The sequence below is a fragment of the Sorex fumeus genome, unplaced genomic scaffold, assembly GCF_029834395.1.
Source record: "Sorex fumeus unplaced genomic scaffold, SorFum_2.1 ptg000002l, whole genome shotgun sequence".
In the NCBI taxonomy this organism is placed as follows: Eukaryota; Metazoa; Chordata; class Mammalia; order Eulipotyphla; family Soricidae; genus Sorex; species Sorex fumeus.
Window position 1 is genome coordinate 48,964,047 of NW_026606059.1, and position 16,079 is coordinate 48,980,125.

General features: G+C 39.4%; 1 non-coding gene across 1 annotated transcript; it reads right to left on the bottom strand.

Moving 5' to 3' along the window:
• Nucleotides 1–11,464: 11,464 nt before the first annotated feature.
• Nucleotides 11,465–11,587, bottom strand: LOC130023258 (U6atac minor spliceosomal RNA). Its single transcript, XR_008792432.1, has one exon. It is a non-coding gene; the product is annotated as a U6atac minor spliceosomal RNA (small nuclear RNA).
• Nucleotides 11,588–16,079: the final 4,492 nt, after the last annotated feature.

A 16,079-nucleotide genomic window follows, 5' to 3' on the forward strand; every position in this document is an offset into this window, starting at 1 on the left:
ACCCGGGTTCAACACCTTCGTCCCTCTTGGAAAGCCCGGCAAGCTACTGAGAGTATCCCACCCACACGGCAGAGCCTGGCAAGCTCCCTATGGTGTATTTGATATGCCAAAAACAGTAACAACAAATCTCACAATGGAGATGTTTCAGGTGCTTGCTCGAGCAAATCAATGCACAATGGAAGGACAGTGCTACAGTGCAACATGTCTAAAGGCAATTAGAAACTATTATTTAGTAGGTGTAAGTTCTATTCGGAATAATGCGAAATTATAGAAATAACTGTGAGCTATAGAATATTTTGAATATACATAATGCCTCTAATTTTTTTAGTTATGATGACAAAATTTATGTTGTATATGTTTTATAGTAGCAGTCTCCTGCCCCCGAGCCCGGCTGTCCTCGCCGGAGCTCCTTGGAGGAGAGCGGGTTGAGCTTTCCTCCCCGCCGCGACCAGGGCTCCATCAGCCAAAGACCTCCAGGACCAGCCACCACCATGCTGAGACACTCTCCGCACACCTGAAGGTACCAGCAGAGGAACAAAGGCAAGCGGGTCGCGGGGCTGAGATCTCCAAGCCTACTCAGATCGGGGCTGAGCATCCTCCACCCAGATCCTCCGAATTCCAGTAGGCGGGGGTCACGCCCACCAACTGGCCCACTGGCGCTGTGTAATCCCATCAATGGCCAAGACTCAGAGACTATAAAAACCAGCTCCCCGGCTGAGACATCTTATTATGACAGAGCGATAGCACAGCTGTAGGGTGTTCACCTTACAAGCGGCCAACATGGCCGACCCGAGTTCGATTCCTCCGCCCCTCTCGGAGAGCCCGGCAAGCTACCGAGAGTATTCGATATGCCAAACACAGTAACAACAAAGTCTCCAATGGAGACGTTACTGGGCCCGCTCGAGCAAATCGGCGATCAACGGGAGGGCCTTTACCTTACCCTATTATCTCATTCCTACTTTGGACAAACTGTCAGGCTACCGAATGTAACCTGAGTCTGGCAAACTCCCCATGGCGTACCCAATATGCCAAATACCAATAACAATGATGGGTCTCATTCTCCTAAAGAGCCTTGAATATAGCACTTTCTTAAAAATCTCAGGGCTAGGATGAAGGAGACGTTACTGGGGCCTGCTCGAGGTAATCAACGAATAACAGGATGGTCGTGATTCGTGATTCGTGATGTTTTATAGTAAGAAGAATATTAGAGCGATACAGCATATAAGTTATCTAAGGGGTGTAAGGGATGAAATCAGATCGATCCTGTGCAAAGCAAGTGTCAGAGCCACTTTTTATCTTTTCAACTCAGAATCACTGTGTCACTGTATCACTGTATCACTGTCATCCCATTGTCCATCAATTTACTCGAGCAGGCACCAGTAACATCTCCATTCATCCCAGATTTTAGCAGCCTCTCCTTACTCATCTTTCCCAACGCTGTCCTATTGGAGACTCAGGGTCAGGGGAATGAGACCCGTTTTTATTACTGTTTTTGGTATATCAATACGGGAAGCTTGCCAGTCTCTTCCCTGGGGGCAGGATACTCTTAGTAGCTTTCCAGAGTCTCTGATATATATATATATATATATAATATTTCCCTCTATGATTTGTTGCCTACTGTCTGAACCCTGTCAAATATGGTGTGTTAGTTATGGAAAATGGGTAGAGAGTGTCTTATGATGTGTCCAGGAATATGTTCACTCATAAGTGAGGCTCAGCCCAAGCCTGTGGAAACTGACCTGGAGCATGGTTGCCAGGACTGGGTCCCTTTGGGTGTGGAGGGCTCTCACATGCCTTCCTCTGGGGCGGCCAAGTGAAAACAGCCTGACGTAAAGTCCAATGGCATGGTTATTGGGGCCTCATTTTATCTCCCTTCCGGGAGAAGCAGCTGTGAGATCTGGAGGGTGGCGGATGAGGAGATTATCTGGCACCAGCAGAAGGTGGCTTATGGATGTGACCCTTGTGTTGCTGGAGACTGGGGTAAGCAGGCAGAGGATCTCTGCTCCCGGGTCCAGTTGAGCCCAGAGTCCAAGGTCACAACCACCAGAATATGTCACCTAAATAAATGATAATTACAGAGTAATTTTATGAACCTGCTAGTTGCTTTCTCTTTTTTGGCTGCCCTTGCTTAACTATTTCGTTTCAACTGACATTAACTGGGGTCTCTCCGCTTTTGCATTTTCTTGGCTGCCAGCTGGGATACTCTGGAATTTGAGCCCTGTATTTCTCACCTAACCCCAAGTAAACACACCATGATGACTTACCAGCATTTCATGAATAGTGTGGTCATTTGAAGGGCTTATAGATATGTGACTTCAAAGCCAATGCAATCATGTTAGCCACATTCTGTTTGTCCAATCAAGTCATAGAGAGTGTGGAGAAATAGACTTTATAATTTTGGTAGACTGAGCTTCAACAATCCATTCCCAAACTGCAGGAATATATAATTATGATTTTTAGTCATTATTTGCAGTGACAGAATACTAAAACCCCTTTCTATACTCACTATAGAAAGGATTCAAATGTTGAAATAATCACTGTCACTGTCACTGTCATCAATTTACTTGAGCGGGCGCCAGTAAGGTCTCTATTCCTCCCAGCCCTGAGATTTTAACATCCTCTCCTTACTTATCTTTCCCAACGATTGAAGGCTCTTTCACGGTCAGGGGAATGAAAGCTGTTATAGTTACTGGTTTTGTCATATCGAATACACCACAGGGAGCTTGCCAAGCTCTGCCCATGTGGGCAGGATACTCTCGGTAGCTTGTTGGGCTCTCTGAGAGGCATATATATACCCAAATATATATATGGATATATATATATTTCTCTCTATGATTTGTTGCTTATTGTCTGAACTCCATCAAACATGGTGTGGTAATTATGGAAAATGTGTAGGAAGTGTCTTATGATGAGAGTTGAAATAATAAGCCATTATAATATTAAATAACATTATAATATTTAAATAATATTAAATATTAATATTTACCATATGGTGCACTAATATGTATATGCATGTTTGCATGATTTTATGTGAAAATACACATTTATTTTCCATATCAGTAACATATATATTTATAAATAAAGAATTCAAATATTTATAATATGTGAATGCTTTCTAAATTACAATTCCCTGTGGCAATTAGGGGGAAATAAATTTTCTCTAATTACAAGTGTGCTTAGATTTACTTTTTTGGTATGGTTTAGAACTTATTTGAAATTTGGTACATATTTTTAAAGATAAAAATATTTTTTAAATTTTTTTATTATTTGTTTTGAATAGTGAGACATCATGAGGTACAGTTGCAGACTTACACATTTTTGTGCTTGGGTTTCAATTATACAATGAACAAATACCCATTCCTCTACCAGTGCCCATTTCCCACCACTATGGATCCCAGTATCCCTCCCACCTCCCATCCCCCCCCATCCCACCCTGCCTCTGTGACAGGGCATTCCCTTTTGTTCTCTCTCTCTTATTGGGTGTTGTGGTTTGCAAAAGAGACAATGGATGACAGTCATGTTTAGTCTATAGTCTACTTTCCACATGCTTCTCCCATCCTGGGAGGATCCTCCCAACACCTTTATTTGGTGTTCCCTTCTATAAAGATAAAAATATTTTAATGTACCTTTGTTTTCTCTTTGTTTTTTAATATGGTCTATCATAAAATATTAATAATCTGATTAATTTGGATCCTACTATACTGACAACTATTCAAAAGACAGTAATGGATATTTTTAGCACTATGCAATTCATCTTTACCTCACTTTTTATCTCTCAGTCTAGATACTCTCTGCTAGAGGCAAGAAGTTTATAAAACTAGGACAACCAGTCAAAATTGAAGTACCTTCTTTAAATTGATACAGAGAAGAGAAACACCATTTTCTACTTTAAATTCCTACATTACTGTTCACACCCGGTTAAAGCTCACATCCTGAATCATGCTTTGTTTTATCTGTTCCATAAATGTGCACTGAATTGTTTTCACTTCCCCCCACTTTTTAAGAGTTGAGCATCCAGAATGAAGACAAAAAAATAAGCTAACTTTTGGGGGAAGTCCCATCTGATATTTGCAATGACAGAGGATAGTGGTTAAGTCTAAATGAAATCCTCTGACTCAGACATTGATTTTGTGGGAGGGAGTACTGAAGGAAATTTAGCAAAGTTGACCTTTAAGAATATGAATTTACATTTATTCTTTCACCAAATACTTGTAGTGTGACTACTTTGTGCTTATAAAATAGAACCACACTGTAGTAGATAGGTTTTTAAAAAATAATATTATTTTTATTTTTAAAATTAATATTTTTATTACTGAGCAGATGGAGGCTTGTGATGGTGTTCAAGTTTCTGGTATTAATGTACAAAGTTACTGTCCAGCCCTGCCACCGAAGTGCTCTTGATTTTGCCCCTATCCCTATGTCCACTCTAATCCAATGTTCCTTCCAAAAGCCCTGAACTTATTATTGATTGATAGCTATGGTTTGGGTGCATAATGTTATCTCCCTTTGCACCATATGTGCTTGAGAACTTCCACTTATATTCCACTGTTACTTCCTATTATCATTCTCCCCTCTCTCACCGCTAATCTCAAACAAATCTAGTATCCAAGGTTTGTTATCTATTGATATTTCCCATACCCCTGATTTGTCTTCCTATATACCACAAATGAGTGAGATCATCCTCTTTTTGACCTACCCTGGTTTATTTAACTCAGCTTGATATCCAGCAATTTCATCCAATTGCTGAAAACTTCATGACTTCAGTTTTTGTAGTGGCTGTGTTATAACACATAACTTACACCTATTCTATATATGTACCATAACTTCTTTATTCGTTCATCTGTTCTTGAACATTTGGATAGCTTCCATATCCTGCCTATTGTACTAAGAACTGAAAGAAACATAGGTGCACATATAACACTTCTAATTAATGTTTCTATGACATAGATAACTAAGAGTGGGAGAGCTGGGTCTTATAGAGCTCTCTGTATTGTTTGCCACAGAGTTTGACAGGTGACATTTCTACCAGCTGTGAATGATGGTTCCTTTTTCAACATATCTGTGTCAACATTTGTAGTTTTCAGTTTTCTTAATATTTACCTTTATCATTGGTAAGAAGCGATACCTCTGTATCATTTTGATTTATATTTGTACCGTGCTGTTTTGATTACTGTAGCTCTAGTATAAATTCAAGAATTGTGATTCCACTCAACTATTTTTTTCAGCATGGCTTTTGCTATTCCTTTTTTTTAATTGCTTTTTGGGTCCCAAATGATGATGCACAGGGGTTACTCTTGGATCTGCACTGAGGAATTACTCCTGGCGGTGCTCAGGGGACCATATGGGATGCTGGAAACTGAACCCGGGTCAGACACATGCAAGGCAAACGCCCATCCCGCTGTGACATAGCTTCAGCTCCGGCTTTGGCTATTCTTGAGGATTTATGTTTTCATACAAATTTTAGTAATGTTTGTTCAATTATTTTGAAGAATCTTCAATTATTTTGAAGAATTCTTTTCCTGTGCCTCTTTCCTTTAAAGATTTAAAGGTAAAAACTTTCCTCCTTTCAATCTCATCCAGTATGTGGAGTGACATATTACTTTTATCTTTGAATTAAAGTAGGCATTTTAAACAGAACAATGATCAAAACGAAGCTCCCTCTCTCATTCTAGAAACATATTCAGTAAGAAAATATGTAGCCAACAAATACATGTATATTATGGCAAGTTATAATGGTAAAGGTAAAGGTAAAGGCTCTCCCGTTGATCGTCGATTTGCTCGAGCGGGCCCAGTAACGTCTCCATTGGAGACTTTGTTGTTACTGTGTCTGGCATATCGAATACTCTCGATAGCTTGCCGGGCTCTCCGAGAGGGGCGGAGGAATCGAACTCGGGTCGGCCATGTTGGCCGCGTGTAAGGCGGACGCCCTACCCACTGTGCTTAAGTTATAATGAGTGAGGGAAATATACGAGAAGGTGAAGTATACTACAGTTGAGAAAGCCTATGTGCAATGACTCTTTTTTTGCCTCTTTCCTTTAAAGATTTAAAGATAAAAACTTTCCTCCTTTCAATCTCATCCAGTATGTGGAGTGATCATATTACTTTAATCTTTGAATTAAAGTTGAAAGATTATAAAAACAATATTTCTCATACGTAATTACAAGTTCACCAAAAATTTCAAGGTTTCCACATAAGTATCTTCATGAATGAGATGGGTAACATGAGAAAAAAATGGGTAAAGTATGAGACATTTAGAGGGATTGAGAGGCAAGAAGTATCCCAGATATTATATTTCAAATAATAGGTATTTGTGTATAATTATTACATAAATGACTCCTTTTTTTTGGTACAGCAGATTAGATCACATCTGTATAAGTTTTTGATTCTCATGATAGCTAAGGTATGCATAACATTGCCAAGCATGAGTGAAAATTTTAGAGCAAAAAATATAAATTATAGTTTTTTCAGATACATATGAATTATTCTTTTGTTAGTTCAGGTGAAAGTTTGAGAGTTTAATAATTTGTGGATTGATCTCCCTTTAGATTTATCTGCACAAAGTTTCACTTGCTTCTGTTGGACTGCCTTTAGACTTTTTTACCCCTATGGTAAAGAATCTTTCCCTTTTGGTGCAATCTAGGGGTCAATAATCAGGTTGCATTGTACTATGCTAATGCTAACCTCATCCTGTAATCCTGTGCCCAACAAGGAGAAGAATAAATTATAGGGTAAAGTCATAATAACATATTTATCTTCTGAAGTATTCTCCCATTTTATTGTGTTAAATATATATAATATTTTTATATTTTTATAATATTTTAACCATTTATGAGTGCAAAAATTAGTGGTACAAAATATATCCACATTTGAATTTAATAATATTCAAATACAGATATTATAAGATATGTACAATCTTATAATATCTGTATTCAAATCCAGCACCAATATTCATATCCAAAATATCTAATCATCCTAAACTAACCTATATTCATTAAATAATTACCCATGTTTTTCTTCTTACCTATAACATCTAGTTTACTTTTTGTTTACATAACTGACCTATTCTAAATAACTCATATAAATACAATTACACATATTTGACTTTTGGGTTTTTAGGGACTGGAGAGAATTCTAGCGTTACGATAAAAGAATAATATTCTGAGTTATATATACAGACATTCAGTTTTCTGTTTATTTTTGGTGCTCATTGTAAATGTTGTACTTTAGATACTGTGAATAATGACAAAGCTTAGTTTAAGATACCTAATTTATATTCTGGTTTCCATTCATAGGGACAGACTCTTTCCCTATATTTTAAATGTACAGTTTAAATTTGTTTGTTTGTTTTCGGGTCACACCCAGCGATGCACAGAGGCTAATCCTGGCTCATACACTCAGGAATTACACCTGGTGGTGCTCAGGGGACCACATGGGATGCTGGGAATTGAACCCGAGTCGGCTGCGCACAAGGCAAATGCCCTACCTGCTGTGCTATTGCTCCAGCCCGTTTAAATTTTTAATAAAATTGCAGAGTTCTTTTTCTATTCTGGCTCTTAATTTCACTGGATTCATGATTTACAAATATTTTCTCACATTCTTATATGTTTTCTTTTTATTGCCTTGATAATGTTTATTGAGGCATAAACATACTTAATTTTTAAAAAATTTTTATTAGTGAAACACCATGAGGTAAAGTTGTAGACTTACAAATTTTTTTGCTTGGGTTTCAATTATACAATGATCAAATACCCATCCATTCCACCAGTTCCCATTTTCCACCAACACGGGTCCTAGTATCCCTCCCACCCCACATCCCCCCCATTCTACCCTGCCTCTGTGGCAGGGTATTCCCTTTTGTCCTCTCTCTCCTTTTGGGTGTTGTGTTTTGCAAAAGAGGCATTGAGTGGCAATCATGTTTGGTCTATAGTCTACTTTCAGCATGCTTCTCCCATCCTGGGAGGATCTCCTAACATCCTTTAATTGGTGCTCCCTACTCTATCTGAGCTCCCTTCTCCCCTAGTGTGTGCAGCTAGCCTCCAAGCCATGGAGTAAACCTCCTGGTACTTATCTCGGCTATTCTTGGGTGTTAGTCTCCTATTTTGTTACTTTATGTTCCCCAGATGAATGCAATCTTTCTATGTCTATCCTTCTCTTTCTGACTCATTTCACTTAACTTTCCATGTAGTACCACTTGTATGTAAATTTCATGACGTCATCTTTCCTAACAGCTGCATAGTACTCCATTGTGTAGATGTACCAAAGTTTCTTTAACCAGTCATCTGTTCTTGGGCACTCAGGATTTTTCCAGATTCTGGCTATTGTTGAGTGCTTCAATGAACAAACAAGTGCAGATGTCACTTCGACTATACTTTTTTGCCTCTCTGGGATATATTCCCAGGAGTGGTATTGCTGGGTCAAATAGGAGCTCAATTTCTTATTTTTTGAGAATCGTCCATATTGTTTTCCAAAAGGGCTGAACCAGTCGGCATTCCCACCAGCAGTGAATTAGAGTCCCTTTCTCGCCACATCCGCGCCAACACAGGTTGCTTTTGTTCTTTTGGATGTGGGCCAGTCTCTGTGGTGTGAAATGATATCTCATTATTGTTTTGATCCGCATCTCCCTGATCATTAATGATAGACATATTATTTTTAAAGTACAATTTATTCTATATTTCTGTTCATGATTTAAATGTCATATTCCTGAAATTATTTTATCATCCAATGTTCTGAAGATTTACTCCAATGTTTGCTCTAACAGTTTATAAGAATTACTTTGAAGTTTATGTCTTTATCACTTTCTGATAGAGTCATCAGGACGTCGGAGTTCAGTCATCTTGATCTTGTAGTTGGTGAAGGACAGGCTGGCGTTGCAAATGCTTTACCCAGCTTATGCTGCATCTGCCAGCACTGCTGCTCTTCTCTCTTTGAGGTCTTCCTTTATCGTTTCTCTGCACTGCTTTGCAAGCTCAGATGTTCGCTTGACGTTGCCTGAGGCTTGCGTCAAGCCATGTTGCTGAATAAGCTTGAGAGTTTTCAAAGACAGGCGTCTTTTTGTGGCAATCTCTCTTTCGGTGTTCTTCGCACACTCATGGAGGTGCTGAACCAGTCAATCGTATTCCTTGTCAATGTTGTCAATGATGGCATCTTCTCATGTTGCCGAAATAGTGACAAAGAGCTCTCAGTTGGTGGTAGTTCTGGGAGTTCTCTTCTTAAACTGTGCAGCCCTTTCTCCCTGCTCTGTGAAGTAGAATTTTGCATGAAGGAGACAGTGATCCAATCCCGTTTGGAATTTTGGGATAACAACGACATTGGTCAGGAAAGACCGTTGATTGAATATGATGTGGTCAATTTCGTTGTGGAACCGTCCACCAGTAAACTCCCATGTCTAACATTTAGATTTGGCCTTCTGGAATTGTGAGTTACCATGGATGGTATTGGTTGACATGATGAACTCAGACAGTCTCTCACCCTCTTTGTTCCATTCTAGGCCATGGGTCCGCTTGGCTTTAAAATCACTGATAATGATCTTGTAGAAGGTGTGTTCTTCTCTATAAAACTTCTTCAGATCCATGTAGAACCTCTCAATTTCTCCTTCATCATAGTTGGATGTTGTTGTGTAGACAACAAAGATAGGAATTGCCGGCAGTAAGCCACATCTATTCAAGTGTAATCAGCTGATTTGGGTTGTTAGTCATTCGAATGAATCAATGCTTATGGCCAAGTTCATGTTGACAAGGACACCGACACCACCAACACCCCTTTTGTCACATGTTCCGAAGAACAGTACTTCTCTGGTGTTGACAACGGTGTGATGTGATTGATGCCTTCTCTTCGCGGTCAGAACAATGATGTATTTGATATTTCATGCTTGCACTATCAAGTCCTCGATGGATGCATCCGATGCCAGTATATATTTCTTGAAATTACAGACAGTCATTTTAGACCTTCTCCATTTTGGCAGCCTAATTCTGCCCTGAGATTTTATCAGCCTCTCCTTCCTCATTCTTCTTAATGCTGCAGTGTTAGTGGCTCTTTCAGAGTCAGGGAAATGAGACCCATTGTATTTACTGATTTTGGCATATCGAATACACCACGGGTAGCTTGCCAGGCTCTGCCATGAGAGAGAAACACTCTTGGTAGCTTGCCAGGCTCTTCCAGAGGGATAGAGACTTTTAGGGCAGCCTTGTATTCTCCTTGCATGTGTTCCCATGGTTCAAACCATATTTGAACCCTATTAAATGTGGTGCGGCAATCTTGTATTAAGTGTTTTATGATGTGTCGCATGGCCGCAGAGCGTGAGTCTCAGGCCAGGTGTCCAGAAAGTGTCCTGGATCATGGCAGCAGCTGGGTAGTGGAGGCAGGGGAGGTAGTGGAGGTCTGCAGGGCTGCTGAGAGCAGGCAGAGGATATCTGTTCCCAGGTCCGTTGAGTCTAGTGAAGGCCAATGGAGAAGATTATCCATGACTTCTAATCGGATCTCTTTGATAACCACATCCACCTGCCCTCATGTCAAATTCTGCAGGATGGATATGTCGTTCCCAACATTCTCCCTTCCAAAATTTGACATGCCATTTCATCGGTAAAGAAGTGAACAGCACCCGGACCAGACAAGATCAGACCTGCCATCAGTACTCATCCATACACTGGTTCGACTCTTCACACGCTACCTGTCTGAATGCGGCTGTCCCAATGGAAAACCAGCAGTACTGTACTACTGTACAAGAAGAGAGACATCCACGACTTTGGCAACTATTGCCCAATCTGCCTCTTGTCTGTCGTCTACAAGCTGTTCACTCGAGTCATCTTGAATAGGATTAGCAGAACACTAGATGAAGGACAGCCATGCGAACAAGCTGGTTTCTGAAAAGGATTCAGCACTATTGACAATATCCACATGATAACCAAGCTCACTGAGGTTTCTCAGGAGTTTAAGATGCTCAGTCTAATGTTCATTAATTTAAGGAAGGCCTTTGATTCTGTTGAGACAGAAGCGGTCATCAAAGCCCTAGCAAAATAGGGTGTTCAAACTCAATACATTAGGATCCTCCATGAGCTGTATTGTGGATTCACTACCAGGATCTCACCATTTTATTTTTTTTTTAGTTTTTTTTTATTTATTTACTGAATCACTGTGGGAAAGGTTACAAAGCTTTCAGGTTTAGGTCTCAGTCATGCAAATATCAAACACATTCCCCTTTACCAATACTTATTTTTTACCATGAAGAACCCCAATAAAACCCCACCCCCACCCCTCCCAGTCCCTGTGAGGCAGATGAATTCTAGTTAACACTCTATCTGCTTTGATTAGATTCACTGTTTCAATAAAAGATTCACCACTATTATTTAGAGTTTACCCCCCCCCCAAATCAGACATGCTGAAAAAGCATTGTGAAGTGATTTGCTTTCTACAGCTGGGTTCAAGAATTAAATGTTGGTTTTGGATTTCTGCTATTTTACCTATTGTCCAAAAACGTTGGTTAGATGCCACGAAGTAGGTGGCAGTGCCTTAACCGTATGCGTGTTGCAGGCCGAAGCCTCTTCCATCCTTGTCAAGGGGAGTGCTAACCTTCTCTCCTTTCATACAACACGGATCTCACCATTTTAAAGGGAGGTGATCATTGACGTCAAGAGAGGGGTTCAGCAGGGTGATACAATTTCACAGAAACTCTTTTGTGCCACCCTCTAGAAGGTCATGCGACAACTGGAATGGGAAGGAATAAGGAATGGGAATGAAGATAGACGGTTGACAACTACACCACCTCAGCTTTGCTGATGACATCGTTCTAATAACACCAAATATCAGCCAAGAGACACAAATGCTGGCTGACTTCAATCATGAGGAAAGGTCAGACTATAGCTAAATCTCACGAAGACAGTGTTTATGAGAAACAGCCTCGTTCCTGATGCTCCATTTGCTCTCAACGGAATGACCATCTCTGAATGCAACAGTTATGTGTACCTAGGTCAAGAAGTCAACATGATGAATGACCTGGCACCTGAGTTGCGCAGGAGGAAGAGAGTGGTTTGGAGCACCTTCAAGAACGTTGAAGAAATAGCTAAGAGGATGAAGAACCTCAGGCTCCAGGCACATCTCTTTGATTCCATTGTTCTTCCTGCAATAACATATGCCTTAGAGACCTGGGCCCTACGAAAAAAAGGATGAGAAAGCTATTCGGCTCCCCCAAAGAGGAATCAAAAGAGGTATGCTTGGAAAATCAAGCTTCACTCAAATAAGAGAAAGAATCCGGAGCCCTGACCTCTGTCAAAGATCATGAGTCATGGAAACTGTTTCAATTGCCAAGGTGTTGAAAATCAGATGGGCTGGACACGTAATGTGATTTGGAGATGACCATTGGACTAGAGCTATTACCACTTGAATCCATGGGTCATCAAAAAATCGCTTGGCCGCCTACCTATGAGATGGTCAAACTTCTTCGTCAAGACCCCGAATGATTGACTTGAGGCTGTTCATGTTCTTAGAATAAGCAGACGCCATTGGGCTACACTGGCGTGTGACAGGGACAAATGGAGATGTTGCTGGTGCCTGCTCGAGAAAATTGATGAGAAGTGGGATGTCAAGTGACCAAGTGATCAATTGAACACCTTCTGAGTAAATTTTTGTATGTGATATTAGAAAAGAATCCAACTTTATTATTTTTATAAAACTAATTGTTCAGCACCATTATTACCTTGGTATTCCTTAGAAATTCAATGGATGATAGATGTGAGAAAGTTTATTTATGTAAACAATTGCATGCCATTGATCAATATCTCTAAATTTATGTTCTGCTACTATATCTTTATAATGTCCTAAATTTGGGAAGCAGGAGTCTTTCAACAATACTCCTCTGTTTAAGATTCCTTTGGCTATTCAGAAATCCTTAAAATTCTATAAAGAACTTGGAAATTGATTTTTTCCTATATGCAAGAAAAAGAATGATGTTGGACTTTTGATACAAATTGTGTTAAATCTATGGGTTCCTAAGATAGTTGGACTTTTTGTCCATTGGTTGCTTTGATAGTTGTTTTCTTTTTTAGGAACCATAATCAGCAGATCAATATTTTAAGAAATCATACCCAACAGTGCTCAGAGATTACTCTTATCTGTGTCCAGGGTACACTCCTGGTGTTTCTCAGGGGACTATGTGTGGTGCTAAGGATCAAACTGGGGTCAACTGCATAATAAGTAAGCAGTTTTATCCTACAATAGCTTCTGACCCTGGATATTATTTTAGTAACGTTGCCTTTCCACCTTTAAACACTACATCTTTTTCTATTTATTTGTATGTTGACTGGGGTGGGGGTTGGACCATGCCAAGCAATGTACTGGAGCTATTTCTAGCTCTGTGATGATAGGTCACTCTGGCAATGCTCAGGGGACCATGCAGTGTCAGGGATAGAACCTGGAACTCCTGAATGCAAGACATGCACTCGGCCCTTTAAATTATCTTTATAATGCCTACCTATTGCTTTTTAAATTAATATTTTGCTTTTTTCACATAAAATATTTTTGTTTTAAGTTTTTTAGTTATCCCAGAAGCAATGCCATCAAGAGATGCCCCTTCTATTTGCCAATACAAAAATAATTTCAGGTCACATGCTTCCAATAGTTGGATTTTTATCTGTTTTTAAAATTTCTCTAAAAATTTTTTAAAGAGAATTTGTATTGCCCTAATTGATACAATATACCTAATTTGCTTTTCCCAGGCACACAAAATTCATTTTAGGAAAAGCATAAAATAGGAGGATAAATGTGGCAACAAAATTAGAATATTTATCATTATGTCCAATTAACCTCATTGAGTTCTCAGATTTTAGACTGTATTAGAATTTTCCAGTTAAATAATTCAATGTGTATATTCCTGAATGTGCCCCAAAGATTTTCTTGTTATTATTTTTAATTAAAAAACCTAGGCAATTCTCGAGCATATGAACCATGAACCACAATTTGAAAAACATTAAATGTGTTGCAGGTTTAACTTTCACATATGTCAAATAGTAATTTAGAGTATTATTAAACAACCATAGTGATATTAAATTCTCCATCCCACAAAGTGAAGTCACTTTGTATTTTAGTTTGGGAACAGTTCTTTTTAAAAATGATTTCTATGTTTTTACTTCCAATTACCCTGCACAAAATAAAATCACTAAGCCATAAAACTTGGGGATGGGCATTCACACCCAGCAGTGTTTCAGAGAGTCATGTAGTGCCAGAGATGAACCTGTTATTCCTACATATGCTCCAGTCCCCAAGTTACAGAATCCTATGCTATAAAATTAAAGAATATTCTTTCATGAGCTTCACATACAGGAATAATTTAAACAATCAGATAATATAACAGGTTTGGTGAAATAACAATCTTCAAATAAGTGTTTTCCTCTAAAGAACACATTTCTTTTTGTTCTAATTTGATTTCATATAAAAATTTGTATATATAAAAATATGTGTATATATACATATATGTGTGAGTGTTTGTGTGTCAGTGTGTGTGTGTGTGTGTGTGTGTGTGTGTGTGTGTGCATGCTTGTGAATGTTCTGCTATTTAGATTCCAAGGCCTTTCTTTTCTTTAAAAAGTTTATGGTTTTTTAGGTCTTGACTAGTTTTCTGTCCAGAGAATGAAATAATGCACACCCCAAGATAGGTACTAAGATTTATTAGCTAATGACTTGGATAGAAGTGACACAGGAAAGTGCTGAGAGTGGGATAAAAAAATGCTGTCACTCAAGCCTCACCCAAGAGGGAACCAACAGAAAAACCTAGATATGAGGGACCCGTGACTGAGATCTCCAAGCCTGCTCAGATCGGGACTGAACCTCCTCCCCCAAGATCCCCTGTTTTCCAATAGCTTGGCAGTCACACTGTGACTGCCTGCTGTACCATGTAATCTCATCAATGGCCAAGATCCAGAGACTACAAACTAAAGCTCCCAGAAGGGAGCCATGCAAAATGTCCCGACCCTGAACCAGGCTGTCTTCATCAGAGCATCTAGGAGGGGGGCGGGTTGAGTTTCCCTCCCCACCCCAAGCAGAACTCCAGCAGCCGAAAACCTCCAGAACCCAACTGCCGCCATATACTCATACTCTAGCCCACTTATGTACCAAAAGCACATTTGTTTGGTTTTAACATACTTGCTTGTATTCTCTTATATACGGGCTTAAATGGCTCCAGAATGAAATACAACAACCGTCACACACTTCCATCTTATTGTGATAGGAAGGTGCTCGGTGGTGGGATTGATGTTTGAATATTATCTGTAATGAACTATTGTGATCTACTTTTATGAAAATAAAATACATTGAATTTTTTAATTGCTGTCACTGAAGGAACTGTCAGATTGTTTCACATTTCTTTCTTTTGGGAGTTTTGATTGATTGTTTGCTTTGCTTTGGTTTTTGGTGCTCAGGGGTTATTCTTAGTTCTGTGCTCAGAAGTGACCCCTGGCTGTGCTTGTGGGATAGTATGTGGGATTCAAACCCGAGTTAGCTACAAGCAAACCAAGTATCTTAACCTCAGTTTATCACTCTGGTTTTATGATTCTTAATTTACCCTTAATCCAGGTTTTCATTCTCCATAGATTTCTCTATAGTAATTTGCATTTGAACTCCTAAAGGAAAAGAAATATTTTGCTGAAATAAAACTTTTTTCAATAAAAGGATAGATGTCTAATAATTTATTTGTGAATTCTACCAATATTTTAATACAATGGTAATCAAGGCCTTAAACCCACAGACTGGATTTACTGTGCTATGGTAGCACTGCAGCACTGTCCTCCCATTGTTCATTGATTTGTTTGAGCGGGCACCATTAACGTCTCCATTGTGTGACTGTTGTTACTGTTTTTGGCATATTGAATATGTCACAAGGAGCTTGCCAGGCTCTGTCGTGCAGGCGGGATACTCTTGATAACTTGCCGGGCTCTCCAAGAGGGACAGAGGAATCAAACCCAGGTTGGCCACGTGCAAGGCAAAAGCCCTACCTACTGAGTGCTATGGTATGAAAGAACAATTGGTATCATCTAATGTTTGAGAGGCTTAGATGATTAGCTTGTTTGGGAGGAAGTAGTAAATCAGGAATTTTC